Source organism: Nymphalis io, chromosome 12 (genome assembly GCF_905147045.1).
Source record: "Nymphalis io chromosome 12, ilAglIoxx1.1, whole genome shotgun sequence".
NCBI lineage: Eukaryota > Metazoa > Arthropoda > Insecta > Lepidoptera > Nymphalidae > Nymphalis > Nymphalis io.
In genome coordinates this window covers 8961043-8983418 of record NC_065899.1, presented here as the reverse complement: position 1 = coordinate 8983418, position 22376 = coordinate 8961043, and the positions used below count along the sequence as shown (strand labels likewise).

Below are 22376 nucleotides of genomic sequence, written 5' to 3'. Positions count from 1 at the left end.
AGCGGATGCACAGCGCATTGTACAGATTGGTCATGACCTTATTTCGCATCCTAGGAGTTCCCGTAGCTTCTGGCGTCTGACCAAGTCTGTGCAAAACAATTTCTGCCAACCTTCGCTGCCACCGCTCAGAAATCCGGACGGATCGCTAGCTCACAGTCCGCAAGAGCAAGCTGATCTCCTGACTAAACTCTTTGCCGACAACTCCGTGATCGATGATTGTAGTGCGCTGCCACCAACAATACCTTCATGTGGCCACACGACACGCCTGACATCAAAATCAGCAACGTGATGTGCGTGCGGAGCTGCAATCACTTGATATACGGAAAGCTAGCGGTCCCGATGGAATACCAGCCATAGTGCTGAAGAAGTGAGCGGCGGAGCTGTCTCCTGTGTTAACGCGCCTGTTCCAACTTTCTCTCTCTTCGGGATGCGTGCCGGAGGCTTGGAGAAGAGCTAATGTGCAAGCGGTTCCCAAAAAAGGGGATCGGTCTGACCCGGCAAATTATCGACTAATAGCTATCACCTCAGTACTTTGTAAGGTGATAGAACGGATTCTAAACAACCAACTGATCCATTACCTAGAAGATCACTGTCTAATTAATGATCGTCAGTACGGGTTTCGACCAAAACGGTCCACAGGTGATCTTCTAGCGTACGTAACACACCTCTGGGGTGAAGCTATCGACAAGCATGGAGAATAGTTGGCTGTCAGCCTCGATATCTCCAAGGCTTTCGACAGGGTCTGACACAGAGGTCTTCTCTCCAAGCTACCGGCATATGGTCTGCCTGCTCAGCTATGCACCTGGATTGCCAGCTTCCTACACATGCGTAGCCTTCGTGTTTTAGTAGATGGTTGCGCTTCACAATTCTATGTAGTGAATGCTGGGGTCCCCCAGGGATCTGTACTATCTCCCACACTCTTTCTTTTGCATATCAATGATATGCTCTCTCTTGGGAACATACATTGCTATGCAGATGATAGTACAGTGCATGGTGGATACCACGGACGCGCAGTGGCTGGGCGGGCGGAAACTGAGGAGAGGCGGGAGAATTGTAATGACAATAATAACGTCCTATCGAGTTCAATGGAACTCGATAGGACGTTAGAGCTCATCGCCAAATGGGGTTCTGATAATCTTGTTGAGTTTAATGCCAAGAAAACACAGGTATGCGCTCTCACAGCGAAAAAGTCACCATTTTACCCTCATCCCTCCCTCTGCGGCACACCGCTGATGATACAAAGCAAAATCGCCATGCTGGGGATGGACGTTCGCTGCGATCTTAGTCCAAGGGATTACATCGAGGCTATTATAAAAACAGCTTCACGGAAACTCGGAGTTCTGAACAAGGTGCGGCGTTTTTTTACGCCACAACAACTGTGCCTGTTATACAAAACACAGGTACGGTCTTGCGTTGAATATTGCTCGCACCTTTGGGATGGCTCCGCTAAGTATCTACTGGAGGCCTTGAACCGGTTGCAGCGACGTGCAGTACGCATTATTGGCGATGTAAAGGTCACAAACACCCTTGAACCTTTACAATTGCGTCGCGAGATAGCAGCACTGAGCGCTTTCTATCGACTGTATCACGGCAAGTGCTCTGAGGAATTATTCTCTCTAATTCCTGCTTCTTCCTTCCTTCTTAAGTCCACGCGAGCTGGTTCTCGATGTCACCGCCTAACTGTGACATCAATTCCATCGCGCACAAAGAAATTTGGCAACTCCTTTCTTTGTCGCACTACCAAAAAATGGAATTCCTTACCAGCTCACGTGTTCCCCTCCTCTTACAACCCGGGTTCCTTCAAACGAGGCGTGAAGAGGCATCTTGCGGGCCGGCAAGGCGGGGACGGCTAGTACAGAACATTCTTCCCGACTGTACTGGCCGTTGTCGCGTTTGGACTCTACTACCACTTACCATCAGGTGGAGTGGAGTCATTTGCCATCCCGGCGAATATAAAAAAGAATAAAAAATTCATTAAAGTTTTGTGTTAGTAACAGTGAAACTTAGCCCTAGATTAGATATGTATTCATTTTCATTAATACATTTCCTATAAAGAAAGTGTCCCTTATAATTATTTACAACAAATTCAACTTACTAAATTAATTTCTTCATAAGTGCAAGCGATGAGAAATGCTTGAAAAAATGTAACAAATCAATTGGCCAATGAAATGATATCGTCAATTATTCTTAGACTTTCCACTCGTTATTTACGTCAAACCGTAATAAGATACATGCGACTATAAATATAAAATGTAAGATTTATTTATGGACAATTTCATTCAATTGATTTAATTGATCGTTGATATTGAAACGTTCGGAAACATCTTAAGGTGACGTGATTTGTATTGACAGACTGTTAGCGTGTGAAGATTGCATGTCTAAACCAGGTTCGAACAACCCATTAAACAAGGCTTAGGTGAATTTATGGGAATGCGGGGAATCCATATCCAGGGACTGTAAGGCAATAAGTTAGCAAGATAAAATAATAATAAAGTAACTTTTGTTTTTCCTTGGTATTCAAGCTTGCTTTGTACCAAATTTCATTAAATTCCGTTCGGTTCAGCCGTGAAAGCATACCAGAAGGACAGACAAACATTTATAATATTAATATATATATAGTATATTTATTTAACACTATAGCATAAAACAAATTATACAACATTCTGTATCGACTGATAGACCTAAGGTTGACTAACCTTAGGAAGTACAGGTAAGAAAGTATGTAGATGTGCAAAAGAAAAATAAATAAATTAAAAAAAAAACAATGTTTTTATAAACATACACAAATACATATACATAAATACGTAATATGTATGCTATATAAAAAATCACTCGATATATAATAATGTTTGTTTTAAAGAGATTTATCTCTACGTATATCGACACGTATTTCGTTTTGACTTATATCATATCTTATTATTATAGCTTATCAATTGCTTGCAATTAATTAGCAATTAAAGCTGAGTTAGTTATTTGCATAATATATTTCAATACTCAATTGATTCCAAAATAAGTATAATACCATATCGCAAATATATCCATAAAAATATAATTAGAAGGTGGAACTAAATTCTTATACTTACAAACGTAACATTACCATACGTAAAAATTACCATACGATGTTTAATACGAATATACTCATCGCTGTTGTTGATTTAAAATATTTCTTTTATTATGACGTGTAAGGCTGAGCTGCATTCAAGTGACGATTGTTTAAAACGTTTTTTTAAGTACTGATTTATAGAAATAAGACAATCTCAAAGAAAATATTGCTTCTAACAGTTTATGAACTTTTTACAAAAATCAAATCTTTATTTCAAATACTTATATTTATTTATTAACACTTAAAATGAAAAATCGTATTTACATTTGCATGTTTTTATTTAACATCGCATGGAAGAAAACATTATTCTTTAATGAATAATGTTTTCGTCCATGCGATGTTAAACCCTAACAACATTGACATTCATTGATAAAATTATCGACAAGTCAATGGACTGTGTCAAGTTCAAAACCGGATTCGCAGGACACGAGGCGCTTGGAAATAAATTCAGCGCTGCCCTGATCATACGGTGATGATAAGCAATATCAAAAAGTTTTATTTATTTATTGAGACCATCAATTTTTCACTAAACACTTAAAATAAACACTGAAACAAACTAACGAAGTGATACCTCTTTAAAGGTGTAAACTACATTGACCGTTATAACAAAAAATAATATAAACCAAACTAACCTATAAAAAACTTTAAAATTCAAATCTTAACTAATAATACAACATAACTAATAAAATCGTAAAAAAAAAACAAATTTATTATAATATTATATTTCATATTTTGTAATTGTACATATTTTATAACCTTTATTAATATTTTATTCACTTTAAACTTTGATAATTTGGTATTTGGTTTTACTGGTGGTAGGGCTTTGTGCAAGCTCGTCTGGGTAGGTACCACCCACTCATCAGATATTCTACCGCAAAACAGCAATACTTGATATTGTTGTGTTCCGGTTTGAAGGGTGAGTGAGCCAGTGTAATTACAGGCACAAGGGACATAAAATCTTAGTTCCCAAGGTTGGTGGCGCATTGGATATGTAAGCGATGGTTGACATTTCTTACAATGCCAATGTCTAAGAGCGTTGGTGACCACTTACCATCAGGTGGCCCATATGCTCGTCCGCCTTCCTTTTCTATAAAAAAAAAAAAAAAAAGTATTAATGTAAATCGTAAATGACTAATTCCAGAAATAGCACACGTATAGACTGTTGTTGACGGTACAGAATTTCATTTCTTGTAATATTTTATGCAAATGTATAAACATTTACTCTTTAATTCCAATATATTGTCATATTTTTATATGATTGATATATGTTTCAGATAAAAAAGGAAAAATGTATAAGATAAAAATTTCGGTACGTTCACCTCTGATTCTTCTTTTACCTAAATTTTCGTTACTGCCGTCGCTTTCCTTGAGATGTTGACATTTTACTCGAAACAGCTTAATATTCAATACCGTTAAGTGTTTCCTACGAAAGTCTCATTACGAGTATCGGAATGTGTTCATTGTGGGGTATAAATTTAATTAATACGTCTTTTGTGTAGCAACAATGGAAACATTTTATTTTTATCGGACTTAGTACTCCGGATTTCTATCAGAATTATATTACGGGTTATTGAAAACAATATAATGATCATGATATGGCAATATTTGCCGTGACGATAACTCTCTAAAATAAAACATACGATAAAAAAAATTATGATTTGTGAATACATGGTGACAATTTAAACTGACCGCTTAATAATAACTCTATAATAAAAACACATACTTACACATGATGTTAAATAGATAGAAAATCATATTATGCATGTGTTGCAGCACTTAAAATAAAAAATACATTGACCCTGATCTAAATTAGGTCAGGTTAGCAAATGTGTCGTGCTATAAAATCTATAAAATTATATCGATATAATATTCACAGTCTTGACGTCAATGACGGTAATTAAATACTCTTGATATCTAGTGATCCGGAAATTGTTTACTATTCATAATATCGTAATTAACCTAGTCATTTACGTAGCTTTTAAGCTATAAATATAGAAGCACTACATCACTATTAGTGTAGACAAGTTGGTAGTTCGATTGCGAAAAACTGAAGCATTGTCTATGATTATATTAAAACATGTCTTCTTGCTAATTAGTACATTAGCACAGCTTAATAATTACTTAGAGACCATTTTTGGTTTTATGCTCTAAGACTTAAAGCCTAGCTGTGGTGCAACTATTCCATTTTTTTATGATTAAATTTCTTAACCATTGATTAAACAAAAATGAAAGCACAGATAAAGAGATAAATTCTTAAATACTATGTTTAAATGACATTTCCATTAACCAGAATGGATCATAGTTAAGTGTATTATCTACTATCTCTACACATGTGTCGTAAAATAAATGACAAAATAAACAACCGCGAACGTAACGTAAATGTTTTGTTTAATCATGAGCAAATAGCCTGACGGTGTAGGGAGATCGAACAATAGTTTCTGATTGCTAAATGGTACTAATCAAGGGCGTGCATCATATCAGCATATAAGCTAAGCTTATCCTATTATAAACATTACACAATACATATGTATAATGTTTATAATAGGATAAGCTTGCAGCTTTCAGTCTACCCATATGAAAAAAAATATTATAAGTATGATATACTCATCACCATCATCATCAGTCTTTTGTCGTCCACTGCTGGACATAGGCCTCTCCAATATCAAGCTTGTGTCATTATACATATATATTGTGTATAATATTTATAAGAGAATAAGTTTGCCATTGGAGAGGCCTATGTCCAGCAGTGGACGACAAATGAATGATGATGATGATGCGTATAGCATACTTATAATAATTTCTTTCGTATGGGTAGACTGTAAGACAATATATCTTTTGTATTTAATTTATCTTGATTTATATGAAACCTTGCAGAATTTATTTGCCTATAAGATGTCAGTGTTCACGGTAAAAAAAGGAAACCTAATTCTAAAATATTTTAAAATAAATTATGTGTACAATTGTATTGTGAGTGATAAAAAATGGTCTTTGAACTTTAAAAACGGGATCAATTGATAAGAGTATATTTAAAAGAACACGTAAAACGAAAATATGTCATGTGATTAAGACGAACATTGCAGTGTGCATACTTGTAATGATACTTTTAACGCTGTAATAATGAGTATAGGCAGCATCCCGTGAGGTATAACAGTCATAGTAGTTTTGGCAGTGATGGAATGTTCTCAGCTAATATGATGCTTGTACACACATACAAATGTTCGCGAACGTATCAAACGCTTTTAAATGGGTTAGTACCATGCTATAAACTATAAGGTATGCTCATCACATTCCTCCTGTTTATTACATTACATGATACTACGCTGGAGATATTATAAAGTTTACTTACGGAAGATTAAATTAATTATACTGTTATTTTTGTCACTAAGACGATACCTTCTAGAAGTAGCGTCCAATTTAATAATACCATTATGATGGTTATTAGATGTACATACCTGAATTAAATGTTAATTTTCATTTTTTTATTGTAATTTATACAAATAAATAATTGAATGATAAGCATAATAGTATTTGTTATAACAGTCTTGTTGGTCATGTACATAGGTTATAAGGCAAAAAACAGAAGTAGCTCAGAGTTTGGAAGTTCACTATCAGTCCCGTGTTTTGAAGGCACCCGTTGGCACTGTGCCAAAGCGCTCTTTCATTGAATCGAATTGCCATCCCAACAGATTATATGATTGAGAGAATACAGTGTACCTTGCGCATGCGCATTTGCATTATAAATCTGCTGCGCAGTAAGTCAATTCAAATCAGTTAGGAGGACAACATCATCATCAACATTTCTTATATATATTGCAAATAAAGATTAAGGGATCGGGTTCTCAAACATGTTATTATAACGTCATTAATTATATACTAATCTTCATTTGTTATATAATAAGCCTGTATAACTGTATACGATGAGTCAATATTATAATCATTATATAGTCTATATAATATATAACGTAGAAAGGGTACATTCACAGAATTGTTTTTATTTTTATTGGCTTATTATAATTATAGAATTGAATATATGTATATTATTATTTACATAAGAACTATACAAGTTCTAGAACTTAGGACTATAATATAGAAACTATAGTAGTTTATAATACAAATAATATAAAAAAACATATATTAAGCGAATGTTTAAAATGAAACAATGTTGTGAGTTTTTGTCTAGTTTTAAATCTTATCACAGTTCTTTTGTCAACAAAGCTTAAAATATTTCAATAAAATTATTTGTGCATCGGATTTAATTTAATTAAATTAAAACGATAATAATGAACTCTTTGGAATGATTATTTTAAAAGTATGTTTTAGTCTTTCCAAAGTTACGTCATTATATCTAGAATTACTCGTTCGCAATTGTTTGTTTACTCATTTAATCTATTCACTAATTGAGGCACGCGTCTGCATAGTGCAAAGTTTACACTCACACATCGATATCATACACGATGATAAAATATACGTCAAGCCGTCGCGTGTTCAACTCGAGTATATAAAGCGACAATTTATATTTCTCCATACACTAACAGAAAAGCCGTGATACAGTTGAAAAATACTCTCTAACGGCTATCAAATTGAAATTGAATTTTACTGAAGTACTGTTATACTGGCTTTATCATTTTCGGATATTGGATTTGAATTTGAATACTAGAATTGTTCACTGAACCTAAATTTCTCAATTTACGTTTTAAACTCCGAAACCTTAAATATGGACAAGAGACAGCTGATCGGAAGTGCGACTCGCTACATCGCCGGCAGACACGCAGTCCAGACGGTTTACTGGAGGCGTTCAGGAGACGATGCAAAAGGTTTGGTGAAGACAAGTAAAATGACCTTCTTCGGCAAGAATGAGGGTCCCAACAAAGTAAGCAGCGCAGAAATGTTCGCAAGAGTGCGTGATAGGTATTCGTAAGGGAAAGTGCTAATTTCAATACTATCTGTGATAGCTATATTTATTTTAGGTTAATTTTAGTCAAATGCCTCGTCATACAGCCTCGTTTAAAATCATCTAAATTTTAAATCCTATCTTTCTTGTTATTATGTAGTGTTTTTTATTAAACTTAATGTTGACAAATGTGTATGTGTAAAGTTATTTAGCAAAAAATTGTAAAAATATTAACACCATTTATATTTTAAATTTATTTAAAGTTTCATTTAAAGAGGCTTGTATGATTTTTTTAAAAATAAGCTTAGTATTAATTTTTGGAGCTATGACGTGCTGGAACTAAGTTCACTGTGTGTGTTTTTTTTGACTCAATTTGTAAAATATTGTAATATACAAATAAAAAGAGTTATTATTTTCTTGATTTTTTTTTTGTTTATTTTTCTTATTTTAATTTCTGTAACAATAATAATACACTTTATGCAAATACAAAACATTGACATTCGAAAAGCATTGTTCTGCGAATTAATTACACAAAGTTTATCAAAAATTCCATAAATATTTCCGTAAAATAAATTTTAATATTTTTTCGACAATTACAATTAAAATAACATTTATTAAACTTTCCGTTTTAAATACTGAATAATACTTAGATTCGTTTCAATAAGTAAAACTTTAGGAATATATAGGAGTAAATAAAATGCACTAAAAAGTATAATTAAAAAATTTTGAATGTTGCGAATGTACTACAATGTTAAAACTTTATTTATTTTTAAAGAAATATATTTAAGCAATCTTAATATGAATATATATTTTGTTTATCACAGCATTGTTTTTTTTTTAAATCTAGTTGTGGGATAGTTTTAATCTCTTTTTATGTGTATATAATATTATATTTTCATGCTTTCGGAATCCAGGCATATTAAACATCTTTAAATGTTTAAAATATTTAAAAATGACAAATAATAATTGGAACTACAGTTATCGGGAAGAAGCTTTATTTATATTACTTGTATTCTATACTAGCTGTTCCCGCGGTTTAACTCACGTATAACTTAAAGAAATCACTAAGAGTCGACTTAAAGTAATTCAGATATTAGTACTTATTGATTTTCGACGCACCCGGATCTAGATAGGGAAACATACCATGAGAGGCCATGAGAAAACCAGCCATTATATTAATCCCATAAAACTATTTTGACATACTCGAATGTGCTTTATTTATTGTGACTGCAAACGATATCTTCACATGAAATAGTGTCGTTTTAAAACTAAAAGATAAATATGCGTATTTAAAAAATAAGTAATTTTTATTAACTAACCGATAAAGTATAAATTTAACAAAACAATTAGAAATAAAAAAATATATGCGATGACGAAGCGTAATACCTACCTAACCTATAAACTTTAACTTACAAAGTTATTTACAAACTGAAAACAAATACTTAAGTATGAGTATTTTCAAACAACCTACTCAACTATCTGGTGAAATATGTCAAAACTATAAAAAGTACTAAAAACTGTCTATGATCTTATCTCGTCTTATCTTTATAAAAACTACTTCGCAAATAATGCATTATTTTAGAAAAAACTTGATTACCATACAAAGTAAGTCAACATTAAAAGATATGCTATCGCGAACTTTTTTTTAGAAATTTTCTAGAGGAACAATTCCGTCATACATGATTGTTGTATAACTTTAACCTTTTACACAGCGCACGCAACGGAAGCTCTTAAAAGGAATAATTTTTTTCCCGTTTTTGTAACATTTTTCATTGATACTCTAATATCATTTTTTGATTCGAACCAGTAGTTCCTGAGATTAGTGCGTTCAACCAAACAAACTCTTCAGCTTTATAATATTAGTATAGATAAGATAGATATAGATAAAGTTTTTAGTTAGTTAATTTTTTTTTAATCTGAATATTTTGAAATAAAAAAATATATTTGTGGACTTGGTCATTTACAGCGTTAACAACGACGTCGATGACGGGGGCAACTGAGCTACAGCATCGTAGATCGGATGACATGTATAAAATAAATTTTGGTTTAACTGATTTAGGTCACTATAAAATATATGTATAAAGTCAAACTACAGGCATCGCTGTAAGTTCACTGAAGAAAAAATCCCGTAATATACTTTTTTCTAACCAAAATGGCATTTGATGCTTCTTACTTACTACTAAAATATAGATAAAAAACAGGCTTCCAGAAATACAGACTTCCATACAACCATTTATCCTTTAACTACTTACGCGCAACTGAAGTCGCGAGCTAGTTAAGTATATAGTATCGAAAAACAAAAGAAATGTGTATAACATATATTGTTTTTTTTTTATTCCATAATATGTACATTTTGTTTAATAATCTACTACCCTAACCTAACGAAATATATAACAAACGGATACAGACAGAAGTTTAGTACCTGTTACCAGGGAGCGTCGTTTGTCTCTGACATACATGCGTTCAACAGCGCGGCAATCGCGCGCAACCGAGGCGCTTTACATATCGTGGGCGCGTTTAACCGACGTTTGTTCAGCATAAGCTGAACCCTATTTAATATGATTGATCATATAGATCTGAGCTCAACTTACATTGGAGAATCTAAATCTCTGAAACTGTCCATTTTTTAACTTTGTTTTGTTTCTATAAACTTTTAATAATTATCATTTGTAGGTAGCAAAAATTTCAACTGAACAGTTATATAGTATTTTTGTTGAATAAATATTTGATTTTTTAAATTGATATAACTTTTTTATTTATAAACCGATTGAAACAAACACTAAATTTTAAGTGAAGTTGCCACAAGACATTAATGAAAAATGTACCTAAATCATTACAGCCGTTTCTAAGATTAGCGTGCACAAACGCACAGACAAATGTTTTGGGTTCTATTGCGTTGAATATATATATATATACATATATATATATATAATATAATATATATATATATATATATATATATATATAATATATTAATATATATATATATATATATATATATATATATATATATATATATATATATATATATATATATATATATATATATATATATCCCTAAAGATGGATAGGTTCACTGGCGCGAAAATACCATCAGACCAAACCGGAACCCTATACCTGGTCCACACGCAGGAAGAAAAGAGACTCCTGATGGACCAGGGATACGACAAAGGCGTAGGGTCACGCGTCATGACCATCATCATCATCATCGTCCAGACCAGACGCGTGAGGCTCCGAGTTCATGAAAGTATACCTCACGGGGTAGTAGCTGTCACCAGACACACCAACACCTGTGTCTACTACACGGATGACGGTGACGATGCAATCGGCGGTTTTATCGGCCGAGCGGTGGGGGCCTCAAGAATGACCATCGTAGAGCACAGCCTAAAAATGGCCATTCATAAACGAGCCAGCACTGTCGCAGAGGCTGTGCTCTCGCTGATAAAACGTGGTGCAGCGCCCGCTACCCAAAAATAGGATCATAAGAATCATAATGTAATAAATGTAATATGTAATAAATGTGTAAATTAAAATGTAACGCCTGTAAGGATAATACACAAAAAAACAGTATAGATATAGATAGATATATATATTATTATGGTCAGTACGGCTACCGTAAAACTGTAATACTTACTTTTGTAGTGTTCCTGTTTGAAGGATGAGCGAGTCAGTGTAGCTACGGGTACTAGGACCTAAGATCTTAGTTCCCAAGGTTGGTGGTAGCCATATAATGGATGGTTCATATTTCATATAGCGTGTCGCCTATTTGCAAGTCTGCCTACCTATTATAATAACAATAAAAATATATTAATTTAAGTGACTTTCAAGAGGTAGTCAAGCAACTGGGCTAAGTTCTAATGTAATCTAATGGTAAGTTACTACCGTCAATAGACATTGGGACTATGTATTGTTTCATCTTATTTTTAATTATGGCCATGACTAATCGACAATGCACGGTTTACAATAGAAATTAAGATATTTTGTCCCCTGTGCCTGTAAAGTTGTGCCTGTTGCTACAGTAGGAACAAAAATTCAATCATGAGTAATAATAATAATTGTACAGAAAAAATATGTCAGTAATGCCAGTAATGCCATATTTTTTCTCTGTAAGGATTAAGTTGCTGATGATGCTTTCCTGACCGATTTGAGCAAACGCAGGTCCAACACATTTACGTGCTTTCCGAGGCACGGGAATGTACACACTTCCAACTTCCAGATTTCCAGCTCAGTGGTTTAGCTGTGAAAGCGTAAAAGACACACGGAGTTACTTTCATTTGTAATATAAGTATTGATAAAAAATTTATACTATATAGAGGATTCTGTAGTAAGGAGTTACATGTTTTTCTTAGCAATCGTTTTGCTTATATATACTATGTGTTTCCCAACAAATTATAGTAATGTCATAATGAATGTTTGTAATAAGCTATTACTACTAAATAAAATATAATTTAACAGATTTATCTTGTTTTTATGAATTAGCCCCATTAAAAGGTTTATTACTTATTGTAAGTAATAAAGTTGATATGAATACAAAGTACCTACTGTTTTTACACAATACTCTTTATTGATGATTTAGAACACCCGATGCAAATTTAAATCGGGAAAACTATAATGGATTCTATTACCCAATATGTTGACAAAGAAAAAAGTTACCTGTATAAAGCAAGCGTGCGTCAAATTTGTATGACGGCTTAGAAATTTAGATGACATGAAGCCAAGTGAAATGGAGTTAATCTTTGTGTAGCTGTAAAGCGAGTCTCAAGTTGCCGTTCTCTTGTTAGGTTTGTAAACAATGGGTACATGTGTTCGGCTTAAAGCAATAGCTCAAATTCACAATTGAATTTTTGTTCTTAAAGATTTAAGTCGTTTTAGATTTTAATTAAAATGAAAATTTTCTAAAATTTTTCTTCTCTTTTCATACATACATATCTGAGATTTCTTTCGAATAGCAGATTTCTTTACAATATTCCCTTTTAAGATGAGTACACGATGAAGCTTAAACATGGAAAGTTTTAAGTTACCCGGATAAAGAGTTTAGAAACAATTCAATCTAAATCAAATCAAATCGCTAAGTACTCTGATATTAAAAAACATTCAAATTTGTTATAAAAAAAACAATAACAAATAATGTTTGCTTACGTAAAACGTAACAAACAGTCAAGTCTGACAAATATTATGATTAATGATCCATAATTTAAACATATTTTCGTTTAATAAGATAATGTGCGTCATAAAAACTCGTAAAGATTTTTTTGACGTAATACAATTGAAATATTTTTATTATTACCAAAACTCGAAGCAAATTCAGATTTACTATCTGCAATTAAATGATATATCAATGTCCATGTTATTATAACATCAAATGGAAAAAGAAAGTTTTATTTGAAACAAACACGTACTAAAAGACTGTTGTGCACGGATTTTAGTTTTCGTAAAATGTTTTGACCAATTTTGAGGAAGACGGATTTTATGAGTTATTAGTTTAACCTAATAGTTTGTATTTTAAAGTAATTGGTTAAATTTAATGTATGTTCTTAGTGAACTGTGCCTTGGATAAACCTTTTTTTATATTAACTCGAGCGTTAACAAGGTTTCAGTTGGACATTGTAGCAGATATAGATGCGAGGATCCACAAACAGATATGCGTTCTCCATTAACACCTCGCACCATTCAAGTATGCTCGTTGATGGAATAAAAATACCAGCAAGCTCTAGCTAAGTGATACGATAGCACCGAGAAGAATGCATCTGTGAAACCGTCTTGCCAGTGTTCAAAGTTAGGAAGAGATGAAAGCGATAAGTTGCTTTTTGACTTACGCAGGTGAAATCCAGTCCCGGTTGTTTTGGCATTACATTATTTTTATTATTACTTTCCAAAGCGAGCTTGGCCGAGCCACAAGGAAAGGAAACTATGACATGAGTTTGCAATATGTGAAGACGGCCATCGCAGGGGTTTTAGTTGGTAAGATGTACATAGCTCGATCGTGGCGGTCAATTCAAATGCCTGCTGTATCTTTGCGAAGACGCCTGATAGACAACATATAGATAACATATTCATGTTTTGAAGCTTTGTCACTAAATGAGTAAACTACGGGAAGGGACTTTACGCACTTCCTAAATAAGAAATCATTATTTAACAGGATTAAATATAATTTTACTGTATGTAATTAATAAGAAAAAATCATACAAAGAAACAAAGCTAAAAAACTAAGGGACGAATACAAGCTAATGTAAAAAACAATTATTTTAATAAAACTTTATACGTGTATGTAAGTTTCGAAATAGAACACCAAATGCCCTTTGTTTCATTAATAATTATAAATAAATGAAATGTAAGAACCGATATGAAATGTTTGTCATGAAAATAGTTGCATCACGTATCGTTCTTATTGTATTAATAAAGAAAAAATGTTATAAATTATAAACGTTTCGAATATATCATATTGAACACATCGATTTTATGTTGTAATTGAATAATTGATGTTTCATTCGAATAAAGCAAAGATCACAAGACTTCTGCGTAAATGAGAAAACGTTGCTTACTTAGAAGTACTTTTTATTGCCGCAATTTTAAAGAGATAATAAAGCCCAAATATTAAACCATTTTAATCAGAGATTTCAATTAATTATTTGGTATGAAATACAACACATCAGAAAATTAATATGCGTCAGAAAACGAACTCAGGGGGTCCGAATTCTCTGAATAACTTTAATGGTTTAATTTCTTTGAAAAATGTATCTTGAATCGCTTTAATTAATTTTTAAGATAACCTACGAATTGATTAAATCAATACCAATTCACATTTGTCAGAAACATTGTTATAACAAATGTTGGCTACAGAGAATTGAAACTCGATTTCTGAGTTAATTTAGAACGTTTAGAAACTTTCAAATGTCTACAATGTTTTAAAGAAAAGTTAAGATTAATATTATCTTTTACTTGGCCTCTTTGCTGCGACCATTTGATGAGAAAACCATTATAGCATAAATACAAAAGAAAGGCAACGGATCTAGAAATGTTTGTTAACTGTGCAATCATTTTTTATTCCTAGTCGATATTAAATGCATAAATGAACATATACTTTATTAAAATAGGCGTAGACAAGCACTTTTGAATCGTTATTTCACAAGTTTAATATTGACGTGATTCGTCTTTTATGTTAGTTAGTAGGGGGCATTTACAAAAGCCAAATATAATGAAATATTAATGTAAAGCAACAACTGGTTCGTAACGCATGAATCGAAATCGAAAAAAGCATCCTAAAAACACAACTCTAGTCTTTTTATTAATCAAAAATTTGCATGTAGTACATAATTGTACAATTATATTCATGTATTATATATTAAAGTTACAAAATATTAATAACAGGTGGTAAATGGTAATATATGGTAAAATGGTAAATGGTACTAGATACATATATCTAGCACGCATTTTGTACGATAATGACGCTATGATAGATCTTCAATTAAGAAAAAACTGCTATAAACAATTTCAATTAATTCATGTAAACGATGTTTAAACTAATAGTATATAGTAATAGTAACAGCCTGTTAATGTCCCACTGCTGGGCTAAGGCCTCCCCTCCCTTTTGAGAAGAAGGTTTGGAGCTTATTCCACCACGCTGCTCCAATGCGGGTTGGTAGAATACACATGTGGCATAATTTCAATGAAATTAGGCACATGCAGGTTTCCTCACGATGTTTTCCTTCACCGTCAAGCACGAGATGAATTATAAACACAAATTAAGCACATGAAAATTCAGTGGTGCTTGCCCGGGTTTGAACCCACGATCATCGGTTAAGATGCACGCGTTCTAACCACTAGGCCATCTCGGCTTAATGTTTAAACTAAACGTACAAATATATTTTTATATACAATACTTTGTTGTTGCAGTAACTATGTCAGCACTTGTCATGATATACCAATAATGTTTCAAAAACCACCAATACTGTTCCACTAATTTAATAAACTATGCAAATCAAATAACGTTTCCTGGATAACTAAAAACAATCAAATAAGCGAAACAGATATGGTATTTATTGGGTAAATTAATTCATTCTAAGGATTAAAAAATAAATAAATAGCAGTGCGCGATTATTTTTGGTTCATGAACAAATACGGTTAATAATAATAAAAATAAAATAATAAAAAAATAAATAATCTGAATTAGTTCTTAACCTTTGAAGTTGTCAAATGAATACGGGCTAATTTAAAGTTCGATATTTAAATTATTTTAAAATTAAATCCGAAACTGGAAATAATGTCATATTAGAGCTATGATATAATTTTATAATCCTATGCTCAAAAAAGTCAAAGAATTGGTGCCGATGGTGCCGAGGTACATGATGCATTTTTTGTTTGATCATTTTCGTTCTGGAATTTTTGATATTAACTAATAGCTTCGTGGATGTGAATACTCCTGAATTTAAAGCCAGTACTCACGATTTAAAGGGATTGTGCTCTCAAATAATGCAGAGTTGCTGAAGTCAACGTAAGCGACAAAATGTTACAGATTTTCATTTGCATCGAATTGATGAAATAACGAAGCTGGGTACGAATGAATTTACTGAAATATAACGCTAAAATTACGTCGAAGCTGATCTGATTTTTTTTAATTATAGCTTAAAGAGATTTTGGGTCGAAAACGGTCTTGAATGATGATAAATCATACCCTAAATGAAAATATATATTTGTAAGAGTAGACTGAAGTAGTCATTCATTACAACTAACTATCTGTCACAATAATTACCGCTAAAGTATTTTAAAAAATCGTAAAAGATGATGGACAAAATCAAATCTAGACTTTGTAATTCAAAACGATCTATCACTTACTGAGATCTGCCACTACTCGTGAGCTTTTACTAAGGACACTTTTTTGTATTTCGGAATATTTTTACAGGGAAAAAGTAAGTTATCTTCGCCCATAGACACTAATACGGTAATTACACTGGCACAAAAGTACAAAGTCCTTTCCCTTCATACTGGAACAGAAATACAGAAATAATAATAAAAAAGAAATAATAATAAGAAATTTATGTTTCGCGATAGAACAAAGTAACGCACCAGACAGACCCGCATAAAGCTCAAAATAGTGGGTAAAAATATATTATATTACGTTTAAAAAAAAAAAAAACAAAATTAAAAATACCCGTTTTTTACCGCTGAGTAAAAGCCAACATTTAAAAAATTCATCTTATCCAGTACCCAGGATTTATATAGCAGTTCTCACATATTATATATTTATGTATTCAGTATTTATGTATAAAAGTGTATATCTTTTAGATACGGTTCAAACGCTGACCTTTGTTTTTAGAGCTTTTTAACGATAGGGTTATAAATGAGTGACGGGAAACAAGCCACCTGGAACATCTCGTTCTGAATCAATTATTACAAGAAAATATTTAAGAAACTCTTAGGGCGTGTAAAGAAGAAATGTTACATAATGATGTATTTATTTTAAAGTTTTTCAATCATAATTTGAAATTCAGAAAACTTCCAATAATCTTTATTCGGAATTGTACATTCGTAAATGTCAAAGAAAATCTTAATAAGAAAGTTTCTACGGTACAAAATGTTTCTCGCCCCTTGAGGGAAAGCTGTTACATTTTGTCTAAATATTTTGTTTGAAACTGTTTATAAAATAAATGTTTAGAAATGACATTTATTTTACATATAATTTCTAAATCAGAACAATAGCTTAATCATTGTAATTATTATTTTTTATATAATAAACGCTTTCTTTATTAATTAAAAATATTACCATTTATAAACAAAGTGTTTATTTTGTTATTTCAATATTAGATTATGTTACGATATTATAATGGTTTTTCCTATTACCGATACTAAAAATAAGTGAAGTGTGATATTTCCACTTCAATATCGAGATTTTGTTAAGATTTGTTATCGTTATCGCTTACAATCAATAATAAACTAAATTACAATATTACATAAGATAGAAATTTACTTGTACAATGTACATGTAAGTAAATCAATAATAACATAAGTGTGAAAAGTGAGAAATGGACTTTCCAATACTTAGTTACTAAACATAGAAAATACTAATACATACGCAATAATAGATATAATCTTTTCCGTTTATACTTCAATCACAATGAAAATCGTTATTTTAATGGCTATATAATATGACTGATTTTATTGCTAATGTTTTTGAATAATTTATTACGCTTATTTATCGAAAGAGTTCATTTATATTGTATAGGATTATGTTATAGATCGGAAAAAATTACCTCATCTTCATAGAAATTAATTACTATTTATGAATGATTGGATCATATGCAGATAACTCAATTCAAATGACAGCAAGTATTATGTTTTACCAATCTCAACATAGAGTCGGTATTGGTAAAATATATACGGGTAATATAAATGTATTATCTCGTGCCATTTTTATTGAACCATTGAGATACATTACTGGTGGTAAAGCTTTACTGGTGTGCAAGCATGTCTGGGTAGGTACCACCCACTCATCAGATATTATACCGCAAAATAGCAGTACTTGGTATTGTTGTGTTCCGGTTTGAAGGATGAGTGAGCCATTATAATTACAGGCACCAAGGACATAACATGTTAGTTCCCAAGATTGGTGGTGCATTGGTAAAGTATCTACCAACCACGCCAACCGGCCAGTCAATTAAAATATAAAAAAATATATATAATTGTGTCATATTATTTTTTTGGTGGCGCATTAGCGATGTTAGCGATGGTTAACATTTAACAATACCAATGTTTATGGGCGTTGGTGACCACTTACAACATCAGGTGGCCCATATGCTCGTCCGCCTTCCTAATAAATACAAAAAAAATTAACATTCTTAAGCCGCTATATTTTCCCGTACTACAGTACGGGAAAATATAGCAGCTAAATATGTCGTTATGTATCTAAAACAAAATAAATAATTTAAATATAATTTTATAAAGGATTAATACTTTGAAACCAAAGTTATCTGAGTTATCGGTAACAGATAAGTTTTTACTGCCTATAACTTTTCTATAGACATTTTCGAGACCTACAAATGTAGATTAATAGTAGTAGTTGTAGAATAATATGTTCATTTAGGAATCAGGATAGAAATAGGTTTTTTTAAAAAGATAAATCAAAACACTATACAACAATAAAGTACACGTACAATTTAGATACTAAAATAGAAGAAAATAATCAAAACTGAGTAACTGAAATATAATTTGTGAGATGTCCTCCACAACCAACAGTTCAAGCAAAAGTGTTAAAACAAGCGCCTGCCTGTGCCTGTGTCTCCGCTCACCCGTTTGCGTTCCCCTCTTCACCTCGAACCGAAATCACGCCACTCTGACGTCACAGAAGTTCCTGAAGTCGGCTCGTCCTCTACCGCAGCATCTTCAGGCACCAACCGGCGTGGTCGCGATGATTGAGTGTGGACCTCCGCTTGTACTTGTTTCAATCCGCGCTGTCTTCGGAATCCAGAAAGTCGTCTTCCACCTTGTCGGCGGCACCTTATAGGCAACATTGTTTGCGTTTGAACACAATAAGTGTAAAAATCTGATCCCTAGAGTAGTAGTGGTAGAGCCTGTTGAAGATGCAGGCATTGTATGTCCGCAGCACCAATGGTGCGCAGACTGGTGGTTAGCACCCAAAGCACCACGTCTGGGAGGCTGAAGACTGCTGACTGGACCGGAGATTATCAGCCGCAGCACATTGGGAAGCGCCTTGACACGATAGACCACACGTACCTAAATCGAGCTTGCCAGTAGATTGTCTGTTAAAGAACAAATACAAATGAATGAATATTAAATGTTGATGTTTGCTTAACAGAGTATTCCGTCTGTACCGATTCCTTTCTAGATGCTCTAATACCCGTTGCCTTTGCATCTCTCGCACAGCTTCGAATTGATCAGCACGGCACGATGCATTTCGTACGGTAAATAACGCGGGAACACAATAACACATTCGCATTCATTAGCAGTGGCTAATGAAAATTATCCACCTGCAGCGACTAATTTTAACTATAGCTTTGAGGTCAAGTAGCATGGATGTTTTACACAGATTCACTTTAATCACCAAACTGAATTTAATTAATTCAATCCCCAGGTATCTCATTCGCGGTCTATAGCTATCTGCACTACTATGCTACATGGTAGTCATCTCATGACTCTATGGTCTTTGCTATGACGTCACAGTTAAAGACACCTGGGGCCTATCCTTCAGCTAACTGTACCTATTTGTTTATCATATAATATAAAAATATCATAAGGCCTTATATGATATAATATAGTCCTAGTTTTGCCCATGCGAAGTCGGTGCTAAGGATTACTAAAATATCACAAATAGAAAATTATATTAATTAAAATATGATGGAAATATTTCTAATAAAAAGATCGGACTTTTGATTAAAAGATTTAACAATAAAAACAAGTATATACAAATACTTTTAAAATGAATAATTCTGTAATTCGTTATTTTATATTATGTCAGTTACATACAAGTAATAAAGTAAATAAAAATCCAGTGTAGACCAATATAATCGAGATAATCTTAACTAAATATTACTTAGTACTCTCGTATATTATTGTTTGCTTTGTAAATAAAATAAATTTCTACACGAGTAGTTATTTCAAAGAACAATAGTTAATTCCACTTAAGAAAAACAAGCGAAAATACTTTTTCTACCGCTTAGTTTTAACAGATTAAATAAAGAAATACTGTAGTACAAAATATGGATTCCTGACTATATTCATACGACATAAGTAGCATATATATATATATATATATATATATATATCCATATAAAGTATAGAATAGAATAGAATAAAATATGTTACAGAAACATACAGTTATAAACACAAACATAAAAAAAGAAAAGTATATATATGCAGCAAAAAAGAGAATAATATATTTAAAAGCTAAAATTGAGTCATTAATTATTTCCTGGTAAAATTTCCTCAGTGTAATTACCATGCACGCGTATGGCAAGTGCAAGGATCGTGGCTACAAGTAGGAATAAATCATATACACATAGCTATAGCTATGTAGCTGACACGATGACTCGTATCGGCATATGTATAAAAGAGCCGTGAATTATTCCCTGTTAGCATACAGCAAACAGAGCGCGCTTGGAATAAATAAATTATTTCTTTCAAGTTATAGTTATAATTCAAATTCTGGTTCTGAATTTTACGATAAGCAGCTAGGAGAATAAGGATTTATAAGCACTTTAAAAATACAATGGACAAATCAAGACAAATCATTGGCAGTGCGACTCGTTACATTGCTGGTCGCCATGCTGTGCAGACCGTCTATTGGAGAGTTGGGGAAAATGGCAAAGGGTTGATGAAAACAACGAAAATGACCTTCTTCGGCAAAAATGACGGTCCCAACAAAGTTGACAGTGCAGAAATGTTTGCGAAAGTGCGGGAACGATACACCTAAAAGTTAGTGATTGTGATAATTGTTATTATTTATAATTATATATCTGTGATATTGTCATGTGTTTTTACTTAACCTAATTTATAGAGTACAATTTAACAAATATTTTGTTTAAATAAGTGTGACAACAAGTGTAAAAGATTGTAGTATAATACAATAAAAATATTTATTCCTTAATGAGATTGTGTTTTATGGAAAAAGAAGATAAATAAATTAAAATTTAATCAATGAAAATAATAAGAATAAATTGAGAAATATGCTTAGAACTAACACAAGTTCTATTTTTTATTTAATTTATATAACTGTTCTATAATATAATATAAATATATCTGTCCTAATAATTATGAAACTGTAATCATTATTTGTATGCACACATGTTTTGTCAAATGTAAAGAAAAAAAATAATTGTAAACAAGAAATACTGTAGATAACATAGATTCTAATAACATCGGTCATTGACAGTGAATAATAAAAGGCAATTAATATCTAATAGTTTTATATAATTCTTAAAATTTTAGCATAAAATATTTAATATAATATTTATTTATTTTTGAATAAATAAATTATGAAAGATATAAATAATGTAAAATATATTTAGTGTGTTTACGAAAAACCTACTTTATTGTTTTGGTGTTAATATTTGAATATTTCGCCTTTAATTTTTAAGAAATAAAGTAATAGTAGAACTATTCATTAAAAAAACAACCTCAATTTTATAGCATAGCGCATTTTTTAAAATAGCGTATCAACATAAGTCGGTTTTCGACATTTCATGAGTGAGATAAGAAATGAGTTCTTACGGAATAGTACTGCTAAAATGAGTATTATAATTTTTGATTATATCAAGTCAACTTGATCTAGTATTCACCGGAAAAATAAACACAACGATATTCTGTATCTCTTATGTAATGTAAATGTACTTGTATATAAGGTTAGTTTGATAAATTCTTTCGGTAAGTATA

General features: G+C 32.1%; 1 long non-coding RNA gene across 5 annotated transcripts in view; it reads right to left on the bottom strand.

Annotated features, from left to right (window-relative positions):
* The window catches only part of LOC126772449 (uncharacterized), a 254732-nt gene that overhangs the window by 676 nt on the left and 231680 nt on the right, over positions 1-22376 (bottom strand). Inside the window, exon 1 of one of the 5 annotated variants that reach the window (XR_007669657.1) lies at positions 1807-1860. The exons of the other annotated variants lie outside the window; for them this stretch is intronic. This is a non-coding gene — a long non-coding RNA (uncharacterized LOC126772449). Of the gene's footprint in view, positions 1-1806; positions 1861-22376 lie in introns of those variants that run through there. 5 annotated transcript variants of the gene reach the window in all.